This window comes from Cibotium barometz, chromosome 62, assembly GCF_041138505.1.
Source record: "Cibotium barometz isolate CiBa-2024 chromosome 62, ASM4113850v1, whole genome shotgun sequence".
Lineage (NCBI taxonomy): Eukaryota > Viridiplantae > Streptophyta > Polypodiopsida > Cyatheales > Cibotiaceae > Cibotium > Cibotium barometz.
The window spans coordinates 28,896,144-28,916,756 of record NC_141107.1 but is presented as its reverse complement, the minus strand read 5'-3'; positions in this window follow the sequence as shown (position 1 = coordinate 28,916,756).

The following is a 20,613-nucleotide window of genomic DNA, read 5'->3' as shown; positions in this document are numbered from 1 at the left end:
AAACGATCAAAAGAAAGGCAAAAAAGAATTCAAGAGATGTGGAGTGGTGATCCACAAGACATAAAGGAGGGTATCCTTGTTGCTACCCTAGCTAAAGATAATGCTTTAAAACATCTGTTTTGGATTGGCAAGGTAATAGCTATCAACAAAGATTAAATTAGCGAGCATACATGGTCACTAATAGGGCACTGGATGAGAACAACTCATGAAAATGCATTTGAGGGAAAGCTAGCTTGGAAATGGCAAATACAACAAAAGGAAAGGGCAAGCGCAAGAGGGGAAAGACCACTACTAGCACTAGTGTACTACCACTTGATGAGGTAGATATTTTGGTGTATGACTTTACTCTCACAAAATTAGGCTACTTGAGAAAGTCAACCATTTCTATTTTACAAGAGAAGATCCCTTTCTTCAATAACTCTGAGCTTGGTAACACATCCTCGGGTGTGCTAACACAACAACGAAATGAAGGAGTCTTAGCTTCAGGCATACACATAGAAGGAAAAAATGTCTTTGTGGATAGTGAAGAGGATGCCTCATCTACCTCCTCAGGGGAAGGCACACCAACAAGTGATGGTGATGGTATAGGTAGCAATGATGATAAGGAGCCATAACTATGCCATGAGTTGTATGTCTAGAAAATACCTCCTTTTTTAGAGTTGTATTAATTGCTTTTCTGGATTAAAGATGTCAATGACAAATGGTCTCTGTTTTGGTATATTTTTTAAAACTTATTGTTAGATTTTAAGTTGTAATCTCAAAAAGTAAGCAAAACCATGTCTTTTTTTCATTCCAATTTTTGTAAAAAAAAGTGTGTAGTGTCCTTAATAGTGTCATTTTTGAGCGGCATTGTACGCATGCATAGAAAGGTAAAAATTTGGCCTTTTTTATGGAATCTTTGAAAGATGCTAAATTTTTCTCGTTTTCAGGAAATATTACCTAGTTTTCTCGCAGCGTTGTGTTGTTATTTCTATTTATAGCTAATTTATAATAGATGATGATATTTAAGTACATAATTACTCTTTTGAAGGCAAAGTACTGTGGGTGTGTTAAGGGAAATATAAATGAGCATACAAACTATAAGCATTTCACTTATGGAAAGAATATAAAAATGGTTAAGTAGTTTCCACCAAAATGTAGCAGTGATGTTTTTATGCAATGGTTATGATAAAAAGAAAGAAATAACCGTGCTAAAGAAAGATTGTAAAAACTAGAATGTCATCAACAAAGACCAAAATGAAATCATCCAGATGCTCTCTGGAGATTTCTATGATATATCGATTAAAGGTAGCAAGGGTGTTTATCAATCTAAATGGCATTATTGTTAAACTCATAATGTCCATATTGGGTATTGAAAGTTATCCTGTGAATATCTTGGGAATATCCATACTGGGTATAAATGGATTAATCTATCCAAAAACTATGAGTCTTGGATTAATTTTTGGGACTAGACTAAGTTAAGATCCTCTAACATCCCATGTTTCTGCAAATCAAACCATCGTAGTGTAATGGGCTAGCTTGTTTTTCTGATTTCCAAGCTTCATATTTTCTCCAAGCTTTAATAGCTTTGGTTTTTATACCAAGCTTTGTTTGCACGTGGTACTCTGTTTTGTGGAGCTTAGGTGGTTTCCATTTGAGTGTAGACTATAATCATACAATTGTGTAAACACATTTTGAGGCAACACACTTTTCAAGGACTATAGTCCAGTCGTGGGCACAGCTAGGTGTGGTCATGTGCAGGTGGCAATTATAGAACTGTTGAGAGCAACTTCTCAATATTGATGAAGTTATGCCTGAAAAGAATATGATTCACATCACCATTAACTCTTTACCTGAATCTAATCTAGGTTTCAATACTTATGTCTTTCTTTGAGAGACAATGTAGTGCCTCTTACCTATCAAGACTTTGATAGCTTATTTGTTATAGGAGGAAATGTCCATAAAGATTATTTTTAAGAGTTCTAATAGTGATCATGCTCTAGCAGCTAAGGATAAGGGCAAGATATTTTTAAGAGTTCTAATAGTGATCATGCTCTAGCAGCTAAGGATAAGGGCAAGATATTTTAGCGAGATAGACTAATTCCAACAAAACTTATGAGGCTAAGGGTGATTCCAAAAAGCCAAAGAAGGTTACTTACTGATATTGCAAAAATCCCGGCCATACAATTGAAAATTGCTTTAAACTTCAAAATAAGGAAAAGAAGAAAAATGAATCCAATAAGATTCCAGTTGTTCTATCTTAGATAATCACAGTTCTAAGAAAGGGCTCTCTTACTATTGTTTTCCATAGAGACTTCTCACTAATGGCTATTTGCAGCTATAATCCTAAACATGATGCATGTCTCAGTGCAACTATCACAGACAGTTAATTTCTTGACAATGGCGCTTCTAAGCACATAACTCTAAATAAGTTTGGTCAAACATATGGAGATGGACATATTAACATATATAGGATATGTTGTGTTACATAGTAGCATATTAGTAGGGTGAGAAATCTCCTATAAAGGAGCCCTTTTACTCCCTTATAAGGCATATTGGACATATATGTTGTGACATATAGTAGCATATTAGCATATGGAGTCATAGAGTTTCCCTAGATATTAGAGCTACTTGAGGATGGGTTTGGAGCGAGCTTTTTTGAGCAAGCTTTTTTCGACATCCAAGTGATCACACTATTACGTGTGCCAATAATGCCTCATACCTCATCAAAGATATGGTGAGATAGTTCTTACTACTACAAATGGTGAGGATGTTTATCTTTAGAATAATGTACTTTTATTCCAAGAATAAAAGTTGAATTAATGTTGAATGGGTCTTAATGTTGAATTTATAGATGATAAATGCATTATCCGCCGTGACAGAGAACAAGATAAACAGATTATGCTTACTAGATCTTTAACCCACCAATGGTCAAACATATATGACAAGTGTGATGTTGCTTGTCCAAACGCTTCTAATGCAATGAAAGATGCCCAATTGTGGAATGCTAGGTTTAGCCACACTTTTATTGGTGGCTTGATGCTTTTGTTATATGGGACGTTATATAATCTTCCTCAACTTGATCCACCACCAAGATATGTTGCGAAGGATACATCCTTTGCAAACTTACTCGTTAATCTTTCCCAAAGAATGCGGCAACTTACTCGTTAATCTTTCCCAAAGAATGCGGCAAATAGAGCTAACCACAAATTATAGCTCATACATAGAGATGTGTGTGGTCCAATAAGGACTACTTTTTTGGGAGGAAACTTATGTTTTGTTACATTCGTTGGATGACTACAGCAAAGTATGGCTCGTCTTACCCTATAAAGGAAAAATCATAGGAATTTTTTTGCTATGGTTGAAAATAAAACCGACTTTAAAATTCAAAATCTCTATTTAGACATGATGGGAATATATGTCCACGAATGCATTCAAAGAGATTTTGACACAAAAAGGCATTAAGCATCAATGTATAACTCCTTATACAAGACAACAAAATAGTTTTGCCTAAGAGATGAAACAAGACTCTTAGAGATGGCTAGATATATGGTTAAAGGTCAGTAGCTTCCACACAAGTTTTGGATGGAAGGAAGTAGTTCTTTATGCTACCTATGTGCTCACAAGTTCCCCACTAAAAAGTTTTGGAGACTATCACTCCTTATGAATCTTGGTTCAATAAAAAACCTAAGGTTGAACACATGCATATTTTTGGTTATTTGGCATATCAACACAGTGCAAAATAAGCTCAATGACAATGTAGTGAAATGCATTTTTATTAGTTAAAGTGTTGAAAGCAAAGGTTATCATCTCTCTACAATCTTTTCACTAAGAAGATTATTATTAGTAGGGATGTCATTATTACAGAGAGGATTCTATCTATCCAAAGATGGAATTCAATAAGCATGCCCATACCAATTCTTTGGACATGTTTGATGATTTATTACCTATGCCCATTTCTATTGATTCTCAGCAGATTTTGCCTATTGATCCTTGTTTGCTGCAAGGGGGGAATGCTCAAGGAATCGATGCTCCAACTTTAGATCAGCTAGAAGATGTGTTAAATACTAAAAGGTCAGTAATCAATGAGTCTAAGGTTATGCCTAGTTGGGTTAAAAGCTCCTTGCACGATAGTAACTCGTTTGCTCAAACCACTTCTTTAGGAGATATTATTGAGTTTTCATTTCTTAGTTCTCTACATGATCTAGATAAACCTAAATCTTTTGAAGAGGCTCAAGAAGATCCAAAATGGATGAAAGCCATGCAATATGAAATGCATTCTATTAAGAAAAATGGTACTTGGGATTTAGTGGATCTCTACCACTTCGCAAGAAAGCTAGTGGTACAAAGTGGGTTTTCAAATTTAAAAGAAAGACAGATGGATCAATTGATAGATTCAAGGTAGATTTATTGGCAAAAGGTTATGCCAAGCAGAAAGGGATTAAATACGATGAAACTTGTGCTTCCACTTCCTAAATGACCACTATCCAATTTGTTATTGGTTTAGGAATTCATCTTGGACAAAAAGTGCACTAACTAGACATCAAAACAACATTTTTGAATGGTGACTTGCAGGAAGAAGTTTATGTGAGTCAACCAGCTAGATTTGCCCAACCTAGACATCATGAATGGAAAGCGCACAACTGGACATCAAAACAACATTTTTGAATGGTGAATTGCAAGAAGAAGTTTATGTGAATCAACTAGCTAGATTTTGCAAGCTTAACAAAGTTTTACATGGTTTGAAACAAGCTCCCAAAGCTTGGTACTAAAAGATTCATGTCTATTTGACTATATAGGGATTTTAAAAAATAGTCCTACAAAAAACATTTTATATGTGAAAAAGGACAAGCAAGATTTTCCTATTATCATTCTCTCTATGACATGCTAGTGTGGTAGGATTTAATGAGGATTTCATTACAGCCTTCAAGGTTGGCCTTGCCTCAAATTTTGAGATGACAAATCTTGGCTTTTTGCACTACTATTTGGATATGTAGTTTATATAGCAAGATTCATTAAGAAGTCCAAATACATCAAGGCACTAGTCAAGAGGCTCAATATGGAAAGTTGCAAATTGATTTTTACACTAATGGAACCTAGTGTCAAACTTAGTCTGTAGGGTGAACCATCCACTTAATTAAGTTGTTGGATGCCTAATCTATTTCTATAGCTCATGGTGGCCACACATCCTAGTATGGTGTGTCACAACTTTCTAATTTCATGCATTGCCCAGGCTCTAAGCATTGGTAGCCATGTAATTAAACGTATCTTTAGATGCAAGGCACTCAAGAGCTTGGATTGTTCTATGCCAAGGGGGGTGATTTATAATTACAAGCCTTTAGTGGTTCCGATTGGACAGACGATTACGATACATGATGGTCCACGTGTACGGGTGCATGCATGTGTGTGTGCATGCAGGAAAATGTATACGTGTATATGTATACACATGTATGTGTTCATTATGTGTGTGTGCATGCATGTGTGTATATGTATGCACATGTACGTGTTCATTATGTGTGTGTGCATGCATGTGTGTATATGTATGCACATGTGCATATGCATACGTGTGTGTGTGTGTGTGTGTGTGTGTGTGTGTGTGTGTGTGTGTGTGTGTGTGTGTGTGTGTGTGTGTGAGAGAGAGAGAGAGAGAGAGAGAGAGAGAGAGAGAGTTATGCAACTTCATCACCTCTGTCAATAAAGGGAGAACGGACAAATATCTTCATGAAAAATGTAGCTTCCATCCCCTCACTTGCCAAAAAAAGCAAACATTCTTGACAAAGCATAAAGCTAAATTGTACCAACTCTTTTTTAGAGTAGACAACTCATACGCATGGCACTTCTTGGAGAAAAGACACCCATATCCATCATAGACCCTGTGACATGACCTACACATGCCATCCATATGATATCCTCCATTATACCCTACCAACCTTAGCTCATTTCCCCCACCCCACCTCTGCTAACTTACTTACATCAACAAATTTCACCAAATCCCTATTGAAGCTTAATAATGGTAGATTCAAGGACCACAAGACCTCTACACAAGGCACTTGTGCATGATGGAGTCCCCATCATGATCCCTATCATTTCACAAAAGGGGTTTTATCCCTCTTGGACCACAAATAGCATTGCATAATGGTAGATCCAAGGACCTCAATACCTCCACACAAAGCACTTTGTGCATGATGGAGTCCCCATCATCATGACCCCTATCATTTCATAAAAGGGTTTTTATCCCCTCCCTCTTGCACCATAAATAACATTGTTCTTATTTTAAAATAAAGGAGACCTCATGGCCCTAAATAACTACCAACCGAACATGATTGGCCATACCTTAGCCAAGATGTACGGTGCAATATTGGATGCTGAGCACCTTAGCAGAGAGATAGAGATAGAGAGAACCATGCCATGTAAGCTCTAGTAAGAACTACTTGACATTATATTCATCCCTAGGTCCATGGTTGAGGAGACAAGAACACACTAGCAATGGGTTTATTATTTCTTTATAGACTTCCTTTTATTTAGTCCCAAGATCACAACTTTTGGCTCATCTACAAGAGCTTCATTCTACATGAGATGATGATGTGGGAAGTGATGGCATTATATGAGCTTGGATCAATTTTTATTAGAAATATGTAGCACTCAAGATGTTAAAACATAGTTGCCTACTCTCTGCAATGCTTTTTGGGCTATACATTAATGAGATCTCAAGTTTCATTGAGTGACTACCCAATCTCTACATTGGATCAAGAATAGGATTGGATGGGTCAAAATGGGTAATTCATGAAGAGCCATTGTTAGCCACTCTATAGGCTAACCTAGTTTTTCCCTCCCAACCTATTGTAAGGCACTTTGCCATCTTACTCGTGCGAATTGGCACTTAACTTTTGTAAGACAATGCTTAAACTTATAAAAAAGTAGCCGTACTTCGAGCTCAATGTCAAATAGAAAAAGCCTACAAACTTATAAAGTAGCCGTACTTTGAGCTCAATGTCAAATAGAAAAAGCCTACAAACTTAGTGTACATACTTGCTTATGACTAGTAATAGAGGCTAGATCATTTTTAAGTTTAGATACCGGCCTAGTGTAAAAACTAGTCACTTGTATATAAGTCATTTTTTACAATAAGCAATACACAATCATTCCTTTGCTTGTGATCTCTCCTTCTTCCCTCTTCTTGCTTGCTTGCTTTGCTTTTGAATCTTACTTGCTTGTTGGATGCATGCTAGACATGTTTGATTGTATTGAGGCTGAACCATCCATGAGACAAGGAGAGGTCTTTTCTTGCCTCTATCTAGGCATTGAGAGATATCCCTTCACCCCTTTGTCAAGGAGAATTATGGTGTAACAACGGAGTGAGGATGTAACACAGATGAGCTAGTGCACCCACACAAGAAGTTGTAGATTGTGGCTCTAAGGCAAGACCAAACAATAAATGCTTTGGTAAGGCTAAGGTAATGTTAAGCAAGAAAACCTTTCAAAAAAACTCAAGGAGTACCCTGACCCTATGTTGAGAAAGAGTGAATGAAGTAAGCCCAAGATCTTATAAGGACGGTGCAAGCTAAACTAGAGTTAATGAGGGAACCTCAATGCCAGCTAAAGGCCTTAACTGAGACTATAACCATTCTCAAGAGATTGCAAAAAGAGCCAGTTTTGGAGACTCAAAGCAGAGATTGTACATGTGAATTGGAGGACTAGAGCACCTATAGGGCATCCTTTGTTGGAACTTGGCTCCTGCCCAGACTTTTTGGTGATTGAAATTGGTGTCAATTGTGGGAATCTAGTTTCTTACTAGGAGAACTTCCTCTTCTGCACCTGTGTTTAAGCAGTTCGGCTAAAAGAGTAAAAGTTGTCTTAATGTTGAGAATTCAGTTTTGATGTAATTGTAGTTAGCAGAATGTTATTTGAGTGTCTGAAGGACATGAAGCATGTGATGGGTAGTATGATGTCATGTAAAGAGTGATGAAACACGGTATATGGATTCAGGTGCATCAAATCACATGACATCATGTCATGGAGAGTGGTTTGATAACACAAACAAGTGATGATATTCAGCATCCTATTACACATGTTGGTAGTGTACCATTGAGGATGCATGATGGTGGCAGAGTGAAAACTATGTTTGAGGTGTTGTATTTGCCATCTATTACAAAGAGTTTGGCATAATGGTGGAACAAGGATTACAGGTGAGATTTAATGAGCATGGATGTTTTGTTGGGGATTTTAAGCATGGCTACAAATTCATTTCCAAAGGTCAAAAGGAAGGGATATTGTTCAAGCTAGATGCAAGCATACCAAAATTGAAGTCAGCCATGTTTTCTCATAGTCGTGGGATAGTGCCAGACATTGATATTTGGCACAAAAGGATTGGCCATGTAAACATACAATAGTTAAAATCTATGCACACAAAGGGCATTGTTGGTGGTCTACCTAAATTCAAATATAATGGGAGTACACATGTTTGTGATGTATGTTAATTTGGAAAACAAGCAAGGTTGCCATTTCCCAAGGATAGTCAAATGAGTAGAAGACCACTTGAGGTTATGCATAGTGACATTTTGGGTCCCACTCAAACCTAATCAATAAATGGAAGCATGTATCTACATCACATTTATTTATGATTTCAGTAAGATGACATGGATTTGTTTTCTAAAAGAGAAGAGTGAAGCATTGGGCAAGCTCAAAGAATTAAAAGCACTTGTGGAAAAGTAATATGGTCATTGGATTAAATTTTTGAGGACAGATGGTGGTGGTGGATACATCTCGCATGCATTTGATACATTCTTGAGAGACCATGGTGTTAGATGGAAGCTTACATGTAGGTATACTCCTCAGCAAAATGGGGTTGTTGAGAGAAAGAATCGAGTAATAGGTGAAGTGGCAAGAGCATTGATGAATGAGAAGAGTATGCCTTTGTATTACTGGACAGAAGCATGTGCTACAATAGTGTACATCTTGAATAAGACACCTATAGCTATCATACATAATAGTACACATACGAGACATTCCCATATTCGTGTGATGCTATTGTAAGAAAAGCCATGCAAACAACAATTTCTGTCTCTCTAGAAACACAAATAGAACAAGTGCATGTGCATGATAGCCCATGAATGCCAAATTGAGTATGACACATTCAATTGAATGTGTCCTTCAAAAATGTCATTTGCACATGTGCAATACAACAAGTGTACCGATCCTTCAACTTGCACACAAAAAGGGTTTTCAGTGCACTATCAAACTACTTTTACAGCACTTTAAAATACTATCTGATTGGTTTGAGAGCACTTGGAACATCCAAGAGAACTTAAAAGCACTTTCAACAAGTGATTTCTTGAATATTCTAAGTATTTCAAGGCTCTAGTAAAGTAGTACTAATATTTTAAAGTACTTTACAGTAGCAAGTAATGTTAATTACTTGGGGCTCATCAAGCAAACGTATTGATGCTTCACATGTGCTTTTTGACCTATCCTCTTTTGGCAGACATATTTTTTGTTAGGGGAGACACGTGTCTCTGATGTCTAAAAGGCAAACACAAGGTCTTCGATCTCTTGGGTGATGATAGTTCTTTGTGTTGGTTGTCTTTGGCGTGTATGCAGGGGTAACACTCCATACTCTTCAAAGTGTAGGGGTAACACTCCATACTCTTTGGCGTGTATGCAGGGGTAACACTCCATACTCTTCAAAGTGTAGGCGAGAGTTTGCTCCATTGAGGTTTCTTTTGTGGACACCTAGAAACTCAACTGCTTTTCTAAAACTTATGGGTTCTATAGCACCATTGAGAAGCATCATTACAGCTACTCTCTTAAAATAGAGCTCATCCAATCATCGGGGCACCTTCAACTACATCAATGTGTTGCAAATGCTGTAAGATTCTTCCCCCAGCCCCTCAAGATGTCCAGTTTCTCACCTTGTAATCAATTCCCTTTTCAGAATAATAGCAGATCTTGTTTCTATGTGTTTTGGCCTAGAGAGAGAAAATATTCTAGAGAGAGATAATTCAATTTTTAGATATCTTTGGATGGAAAAATATCCCTTCTTATTAAAATGATTTCCCCTGAAAGAGAAATTCAAAAAGAACTTTCCAGTGTGCAATTGGAATAAATTAAAAATAGGTAAAAAGGACCTTAGCCTAAGGGTCCAGATTTTTTGAAAATTTTGAATTAAGGTTCCTATGGACCAATAAGATTAATCCAAATGTAGGGAAGAGATAAATTGAAGAATAAAAGAAAATCTCCCAAAAATGAGTAAATTCTCACATAAGATGAAGAGTTGACTAAGGACAAGGTTTATTAGTTAAAAAAGAAGAGATATTTAGAGGAAATGATGCATTTTTGACACCTCAGTGTGGGGAATTTCCCTCATGAAGGAGGTGCCTATTTCACATGTGTGGATGAGTTTAAACTCACAAATAATATATTTTCATCTCTCCTGTTTCAACTAGATCCAAAAAGTAACCTAAACTGACCTTAAAATGGTCAAAAAGTGACCAAACTGATTTGGAAAATTCTAGAATAAGTTTGCTTGGTTAGAGGCTCACTTTTTCCTATAAATAGAAGCCTCCCCCTTTTTAAAAGGTTAATAGTGTTTATACACTGTTACTCTACTCCTTCCCAGATTCATTGAATTCACTTGATAATTCAATTGTTTTTGACTAAATCTTCTCCAAAAGAACTGGTGGCCACTCTTTTTGCATTCTCATTAATTTTGATTTTATGCATAGAAAGAGGCATAAAGGAATTTATTTTATTTCAAAAGTGTTATTCTCATTAAAATTGAATTTATACATAGAAAGATGCATAAAGGATTTATTTATTTCAAAAGTGTTATTTTCCTTAAAATTGAATTATGCATAAATAGATGCGTAAAGAATCTTTATATCAAAAATTAGGATCCTCTTAAATTCTATGTTTAAATTTTGTGAATAGAAGTGATGAGATTATGAGATGAATAGAGGTGATGAGATGTGATGCGAATCAGATAAATGTGAATGAATGGATGAGATGTGATGTGATGTGAATCAGAATGTAAATGAATGATATGAGATGTGAGTGAATGTATGTGATGATAATGGATGTGAATGTGTATGTGAGGAATGGATGTGAATGTGTATGTGAAGAATGGATGTGAATGAGTATGTGAAAGAATGGATTAGGATGTGTATGCGAAGAATGGATGTGAATGTGTATGCGAAGAATGGATGTGAATGAGTATGTGAAAGAATGGATGTGGATGTATGTGAAAGAATGGATATAGATGTGTTTGTGAAAGAATGTGATGTGATGTAAAGAGATGAGATGTGACATGAATATATGTGGATGTGAAGTGATAGATATGGATGTATGGATAGATGCGAGTAGTCGTACATGTGAACGATTGGATGGATGTGGATGAATGAGATGAGATGTGTATGAATGAGATATGATGTGGATAGAAGTGATGTGATATAATGGTGATGAGAATGAATGTGATGGATATGAATGAATGTGAATGTGATGGATATGAATGAATGTGAGGTGATGGGATGTGAATCAGGATAGATGTGAATGAATGAGATGTGAGGTAAAATGAATGAGATGTGATGTGAGTGAATGTGATGTGGTCTAAATGGATGAGATGTGAGTGAATGTGATGTGGTCTTAATGGATGAGATGTGAATGGATGTGATGTGAGTGAATGGATGTGATGTCATGTGAATCGAGATGTGAATGAATGATCTGGGATGTGAATGAATGATATGGGATGTGAATGGATGTGATGTGAGTGAATGGATGTGATGTCATGTGAATCGAGATGTGAATGTGAAAGGAAGTGATGTCATGTGAATCGGGATGTGATGAATATGATGTGATGTGATGCGAATCGGGTAAATATGAATGGATGAGATGTGAATGAATGTGATGTGATGAGATGTGGATATGGGTAAATACGAGTGGATGAGATCGGATGAGGATAATTGAGGAAAGAAGTGATGAGATGGAAATTGATGCCATTGAATGAGAATGGGAATTTATGCGATTGAATAAGAATGGGAATTTATGCGATTGAATGAGAATGGGAATGATGCGATTGAATGGGAATGGGAATTTATGCGATTGAATGAGAATGGAAATTGATGCGATTGAATGAGTATGGGAATTTATATGAAATGAGATTTGAATGAATGTGATGTGATGAGATGTGGATATGGGTAAATACGAGGCATTGAGATCTCTCCCTTCACCATTTGGCAAGGAGACGGATCTCTTCTTGCCTCCATCTAGGCATTGAGATCTCTCCCTTCACCATTTGGCAAGGAGAATTCCAGTGTGACAACAGAGTGAGGACACGATGGACGAGCTAGCACACCCACATGGAAAGTTGTAAATTATGGCTCTAAGGAAAGATCAAATGACACATACTTTGGCAAGGCTAAGGTAAGCTCTTGACTTGAACAGTCACAGCCTACCCAACTAGAAACCAAAGGCAAAGATAAGGTCTTGACTAAAACACTCATTGCCCACCTAACTAGAAACCAATGCATTATGCATCAGATGTACAAACATTAGATGGCCAAGATCATTTAGTATAACAATGTGAACACAAACTATTAACCCTTTCCGGAGACCTCTTTGGTATCGATGTCGGCCCCACCGTATTATTTTTACCTTCTTTGGGCCACAAGCATCAAAATGGCTAGAATTCACTGAAAAACCAGGTATAGTAGATTTTACATATATGCTAGGTGCACCACGATATCATAGGTTGAGAGTGCTAGCCTTAGAATAGGTGTTTGTGCACTAGTTAGAATGGCCAAATGAGCTCGAGGACCAAACTTTTAACTTTGGCCATCCAAGAGTGTGAACCCTAGAGATCACCTACAATACCTAAAATGTAACTCTCACCACTCATTATTTTATGCTAATTCAATACAGTGATCTTCTTCTCTATCTACTATCTTATGCTATTGCTTGCTTGCTTATTTGAGCTCTTATGTGTGCTTGCTTGCTTGCATGTGAGAGAGTTAGTGTGATAGATTAAGATGTGAGGAAGGAACAGCTTCCTTTGGAGTGCGACGATGGACTGGAGCTTTCAAATGCGACTGCACAACAACATCATCTCCTACAAGAATCCAAGGCAACAAGCTTTTATAAGAGGTGAGTGACACACCCCGACTATGCATTTGTGTACTAGGCCATGGTAATTTGGTTTCTCAGTTAAGTTGTTTGTGCTCTCGAGTGTGGTTGGCAAAAGCCGCATGACATTAGATTGTTCCCTGTGTTCTTTCTATGGTGTAAAGGCCTCCCATAAGTGGCACCGCTACCACCGCATAGCATCAATGTATTTTGAGAGCTAGTGAATGGTAAAATTGATCAAACTTCTAGTTTTTGCATGAAAAGAGTACATAGGAAACCTAAAAACAACTTTGATTTTGTTGCATATTCTTGTCTCGTTTTTGTTACATTCTTATGTTATCTTAGGAATTCTATGTTCAGTTTTTAATGTTGCCCTAAAACTAAGTAGCCTTTGATTTCTACAATTTAAGTTTTTTGTTTAATTTTTACAATTTTTTATTTTTTATATTTTTTAATTTTACACATAAAAAATAGTAAATTGGGCCTTCAAATTAAGAAATTAGGTGAAATAGACCTTGAAATTGGTTTCATGACCTAGGGTTTACCCCAATTTGGACTCCTCACATAGAGAAATTGGGTTAGAAACAACGATTTAGGGTAGGAATTGCAAACCATAATTAATACTGTGTTTTGTAGGTTTTTTATGTTTTTACATTACTGTGTAAATTACACGGATTAACCTAACTTGATCCACCTATAATTTGGGCTACAAGTTGTAAGTCTTTTGGCTAGCCGCATTTAATGCGTGCAAGCTTTAGGTCCCAAGTCAAAAAGGAAATCTTGGAAAACTCGAAAAACCCTGACCACTCCATTTCAGGTAGTTGTGTGGTAAAACCAAAAACCATAAACCACAAGCCGAAAACTGTAAACCATGAAAGTAAAAAGTAAAAGGTTAAAAATTTTTAAAAAAGTTTTTTTTTAATTTAAAAGTAAAAGGCAAAAGCGCAAAGGTAAAAGGTATATATGTATATATGTATACATATATATATATATAAAAAGTGCACGCATATTATAGGTTTTCGGTTGCTGCTATCATTTTGGTGCACGTGATATAAAACCCAAAAGAATTACAATTTTCCATAGTTAACTTAGGGACCCACCTCAACTATAGAAAACCCTCTGGTCAGCCCAAAAAAAAAAGTGCATGCACAACCCTTTCCAAAGTATTTATAACTTTCTAAAACCCAGTTTGAACAAGTTTCTCTAACACCCAATGTGTGTGTGTGAACAAAATAAAAAATTTGGCCATTCAATTCCTTTGCCCCCTAACCAACCTTAAGTCACATGGACTTACGGTCTGGACTTGTATTACATGCTTATTTAGACAATAGTGCATCTATCAAGCTAGGTGCATTACAGCCTACACTAGGGTCATGACCTTTGGTCGGAACCCAGTTTAGCATTGTAAAAGGACCTACAAAATAGGTGCCAGTGATTCTTTATCTGACTTTGAGCTAATGGAAGGATCCCTAGTTCCAAGAAGTGAGAACCCTAACCAAGTCTCACTAGTCCAGCCAGCTACTACAGGTCTTTTTAACCACATAGCTAGCTACCCCAAAAAGGTCCGGCCTCAACCACTACTAAACCAAATCTTACTACATATTGAGACCACATGATGGAGGAGTTAAGGTAAACTCCAGAGAGACATCTAGTGTAGTCTCATCGTTTTACAAGCAAAGAGCATTCACGTTGATATCCCTGTCCATATAGCTCGTGTTGCACCTACTGCTCCAATTGTGACCATCAAACCACCCCCTGCATAGGTTCGTATGCCTGACACTAGAACATGATGGAGGAGTTAAGGTAAACTCCAGAGAGACATCTAGTGTAGTCTCATCGTTTACAAGCAAAGAGCATTCACGTTGATATCCCTGTCCATATAGCTCGTGTTGCACCTACTACTGCTCCAATTGTGACCATCAAACCACCCCCGGTTGACAGTAGAACATTAGAAGAAGTGCAAGCAGTAGAGGCGCTAATCCAAGCTGCTAGAGAAAAGGAAGAAGAAACTTTGCAATTGGCATAACAACAATTACCAGCCTAAACAGCTCAGTATACCCAAAACGAGTCCTAAGCCATACTGCACAAGTAGTGCCCGACATTCTTGACACAAATAATAACATTGCGCCTACTTCAAGGAAAGAGCTATCTTACAAATCTTGGATCAACGTCTGCTCATACATAATTAGGATTACGACGCATCAATAGAGATGCTTGTGATTTTTGGTACATGCCAAGCTTATGGTATTAGTTGGGAAGGGATTGTCCAGTCAATATATGGGGCTACAATAGAGAAGGAACGACTGCAAGGCATCTTTGCAATTGCATACATAGGATCATTGAATATGAAAGGATCCAAAGATCTATGGTGCAAGTCAGGACATCCAAAGCAAGAATGCCCACAATGAACGAAATGGTAACACCTCCTGTGAGCCCAATGGACCCTACTTTTATAGTATCACCCGGCTATACCATGGACCAATCCGCATCTCCTAGCATACAAGGCCATGCAAGGACTCAAGAGCATATTAGCATGATCTTCACAATCTTAGATCCTAGAGCTGTCACACCCAAGACACTTCTAGTACCACACCACTGGGGTGGATGAGGCAGTGCTAGTACACTGCCTCATCTAATGGTAAGCACCACACCACCAACTATGGCACCTATAATGACTGTCGCATCATTATTACCTTTGAGCCACATGCCCACGGCATTACCACAGTAGCCACCACCACTTTACACACAACTCCCCTACACCAGGCATATCTAGTATTGCCATTTCGAGAGGGGTCACATCTCATTCTAGTGCACCCATGAAACATCCCTTCCCTAGAGCGAGTGTGCTATGAACTACACTTAATGCCCACATGACTCAAGCACCTATTTGGGGCGCTAAAAGGACACATGCCTTATGTTACACATCCACCCCCACCTGGGTTTAGACTAATGCATCCTCATGCAATGCCACATGTTGCCCCTACACCTGCTCTTATCATTGCTCTTGTTATGCCAATGCTAGCTCTACCCATAGACCTAGCTTCTTTTGTATAAAAAAGGGGAAAAGCAATAGCGGAGAGCATAGCGCCTGTTGTGAGAGATGGCATGCGACATAGCCATGGAAAGGCTGCCTAAATAGCCAAGCTAACTCATAAATTCACTAGGGATGGTGATCCTAGGAGACATTTGGAGGTATTTGATCAACTGTGTGAGGCGCTAGGAGAATATAATGAGGTTTCCAAGACCAATGCCTTTAGTCTAACATTAGATGGTAAAGTTGGGGATTGGTATAGAATTCTCAAGGTCGAGGAACGCTTGAACTTCACCGCTCTTAAGAGATTGTTCTTAAAGCAATTTGTGTGTGAAGGAGTCTTATGGGGTGTAGCTTTCATAGTTACATAAAGCCGGGAGAGAAAAAGAGGAGTCGGTTAGATTTTATTAGCCGACTCAAGTATTTGAACTCTTGTTGCCTTCCACATGAATGCTATTTGAATAATCAACTGCTTTGATAGATTCGTCCATGGGCTTAAACATGAAGCAATCTATAATGGCTTAGTCATTAAAGGGATCACTACATGGGATGAAGTCACAACAAATTCCATCCAACTAGAAGACAGTCTAATGGTCAAAGGAGCCAAAGCATTGGATTCTAAATCTATTGCTTCCAAAGTCATGGGATGTAGCACTTCTATAGTCAAACCCATTGCTAAATGTAACACTTTAGCAAAGATGAATTTCACAGATTTCATGAAAGCACTCCAAGAGGTAATAAGGCCAATAAAGCTCCATAAAACGTACATATGTATCCAAGGAGAGAGCTTCAACGGTACCAGTGAGTGTCCAATTCTAAGGGCACGCTATAATGCAAATTGTACTTTTTGTGGATGTTATGGTCATGAGGCTTCATAGTGCTACATGCATTTGTAGACCCTTGCTAATGCTTCCAGACCACAGCAGTTAAATTTACCAGCTCCATCATAGCCACAAGCCATAATGCCTACAGCAAAACCTCAACCCAATGTTGAGCAAAGGCACAACAACCTATTGCAAGGGTGCACAAAATGTGTCATTACTTCCACCAATTTTGGGACCTCAACCTCCACCCCCAAGGATCACACCAAATAGGTTTCGAGGAACCCTTTGAGTGTCCAAATTACAAGGTTGACTTGGACAGTGCATCATGTCACTGAGGACTCCATAGAGCTTTATCCAAACTACTACGTAGTTGATGCAAGAGGTGAAGTCAAGCCAGTATACCAACTAGTGGTAGTAGAAAGAGGTCGAGACATCAACAACCCTACTGTCAAGAGAATTCCTCTTCAATGCTATCATTGTCGAGGACCACACCGAGTCTCTGAGTGTCCTATAGGAAACCAACCAATCACACAAGTTGCATCTTCTAGCATGCTACCTGTGACCTGTAATCATTGTGGCATAGATCATTCGATCAAAGATTTCTCAATGAAAGTGGTAGTTGTAAATTAGCAAAATGGTCCTACCATCACACCTCTTAACATGATTAGACTAGGTGGTCAAACCCAAAGATCAATTTTGAGAAACCCTTCCCCACCTGTGAATGCAGTAACGAGACTCATGACTTAAAACACACCTGCTGTAGAAAATAAAAAAGAAAGGCAAGCTACTTCAGTAGTAGAGTAGGATCCAAAAAGAAGAGGGGCCATAGAAGAAAGAAATCCATAAATATGAGACTACACGAGAGCCTCAAATGGATGAGGACAACACCGTCTATGGTCACAATACCATTGAACAAATTGGGACAATACTTTGAGAGTGATGAGACTAATGCAACCCTCTTCGTCACACTACCAAGGGAATCACAGTAATGGGAGTCCTAGATGGTGGTGTGGAAGTGAGTTTAATCACCAAAAAGTGATGAAAAAGATCGGTGAACCTCGTCCTAAAGTGTCTGACATTGTTGTCAAGATGGCGAATGGAACAATTGCCAAACCTATTGGGGCTACGAGATCTTAGGATTAATCTGCTAAAACATCGGGTGAAGTTTACCTTCATCATGATGGATTTCTCCAAACAACCAAACTCTTATGAAATAATCCTAGAAAAACCATTTATGCATGAAGCTAAAATGGTCCATGATTGGGCAAGGAACCGTGTCTATTATAGTTCGATGATTCAATCCTTAGAGTAGACCTTGTGACTGTTCATGTACATCGTATGGGTAGTGGTGGACTTTTCGAAAATCAATCGGATACCACCATTAATTATGTTCCATTACAATATTGCTTCACATGCCAAGAAGGACACCTATATGAAGCAGAGATCATCCCAATCAAAGGTCATAGATGAAGTTGATGATTTAAATTGGATTCAAATGATGGCCACCATAGACACTTGGCGAAGACGAGGATCAACATGGGTAACACCATATGGTAAGGAACTCCCCAAAGCTGTACCATTATGAATGATGAGTGTCATGTACTCAGACAATGAGGGAATCATGGAGTATACAGAGCTTGAATAAGCATGGGAATAAGACTTTGATTCGTACACTTCTAACTCTTACACCTCTAGTGAGAAGTCTAGAAATGAGACGGAGACAGAACTAAAGCAAACCCGGGGGAGTAGAACCAAATCAACCAAAATTGACATAAGTGACGCAGAAATAGAATCAGATGAAGAAGCTTCCAAGGAAAAAGAACACTAAAGAAACACAAGATAAACATACATAGGAGGTTACAAGAAAGAACAACCACGGTGGCCCAGTGGCTACAGTACATTGGTGCTATAGATGTTCATCAAAATATTATGGATAATTGGGAAGAAGAAGAGTTACAAAAATTCACGTATTGTAGGCCACTCCCAACTGATATAGCCTAGGTGGAAGTCTCTATCCAACCCAAACTTCGTCGTTTAGCCCGAAGGAACAAAAACCGTGCGTTAGCCTAAAAGGAACGAGAGGCTGAGGCTAAGGCTTCCAAGGCAATTGAGGAAGAGAAAGAATAAGAACTTGACTTATGCTTGTTACTAGAGCATTACAAATCATACACCATAGGGGATCATAAGTTAGTGTTTAAAAATGCAAAACAAGGACCTAGGAGTGAGGAGAGCGGAGTCTATAATGGACCTGTTGAAGTGAAGAAGGTAGACTTGGCAGAATTTGGTGAAGATTCTAAGCCACTTCACATTGCTAAAGTCCTCACCAAGAAAGAGAAGGCTGAGCTCGTTGCTCTCCTCAAGGACTATAGGGATTGATTTGTGTGGGCATACCATGACATAAAGGGAGTTTCTGCAGAGATGGTACAACACACTATCCCCATGGTACCCGATACTAAAATATTGGTAAGGAAGAGATTGATTAAATCATTGAGTGTGGATTCATCAATGAGATTAAACACTCAGAATGGGTCTCACCCATTGAGGTTATGCCCAAGAAGAATGGAAAACTCAGAGTGTGTGTTGATCTCAAGAAAGTGAATGATGCCACATGTAGGGATCACTACCCCTTACCATATTCATAACATGTGCTTGAACATGTTATGGTGGGTAAGGAGGCTTATAGCTTTTTGGATGGATACTCAGACTACAATCAAATTTCAATTGTACCTCAGGACCAAGCCAAAACAGCTTTTGTCACTGAGCATGTTGTGTATGCTTATAGAGTTATGCCATCATTCAAACTAACTAATGTACCATTCACATTCCAAAGAATTATGAATACTTCTTTTAAGGACTTCTTAAGAAAATTTCTATAACCTTTCTTGGATGATTTATGCATTCATTCGTCTTAGAAAGAGCACCTAGCATGACTAAAAAGGGGTGTTCAAATGGTGTTGATTTTATCGCATATCCTTAAACCCTTCCAAAAGCCAATTTTAGGTGAAGCAAATAGTTATTCTTAGGCATATAGTTTCCAAAAATGGGATTTTCATTGATGAGAGAAAAATCAAGGTCATCTTGGAATCATCCCCACCAATAAACTACAAGAAAGTCCAGAGAATCATGGGCCATGTCGACTCCTACCAGCAGTTTATTCTTTTCTATGCAAAGATAGCTTGTCCTTTGTAAAAGCTAAATGATTTTATTTGTATGGACCAAGGAGTGTCAACAAGCTTATGACATGCTAAAGCAAGCCTTATCCAGTGCTCCAATATTGCGAGCATCTAACTAGGATGTCATCTTTCGTGTGCACATTGCTGCCTCAAATTTTGCAATTGGATGTGTCCTAGAACAACCAGGGGAACACAAATTGGAATATCCTATTAGTTTTGCAAGTTGGCAACTAGATGAGGCTAAAATCAATTACACAACCACTGAGCGTGAAGGGTTAGCAATGGTTTATGTTGTAAAGAAGTTTTGGCATTACCTTCTTGCTAGCACTGTAAAGAAGTTTTGGTGTTACCTTCTTGCTAACAAATTTGTTTTCTATGTCGATCATCAAGCCTTGTTATATCTGGTGAACAAACCATGCTCCACAGGAAGGATCATAAGGTAGTTGTTGATTCTTCTTGAGTTCGATTTTATAGTAGTTGTGAGGCCTGGCAC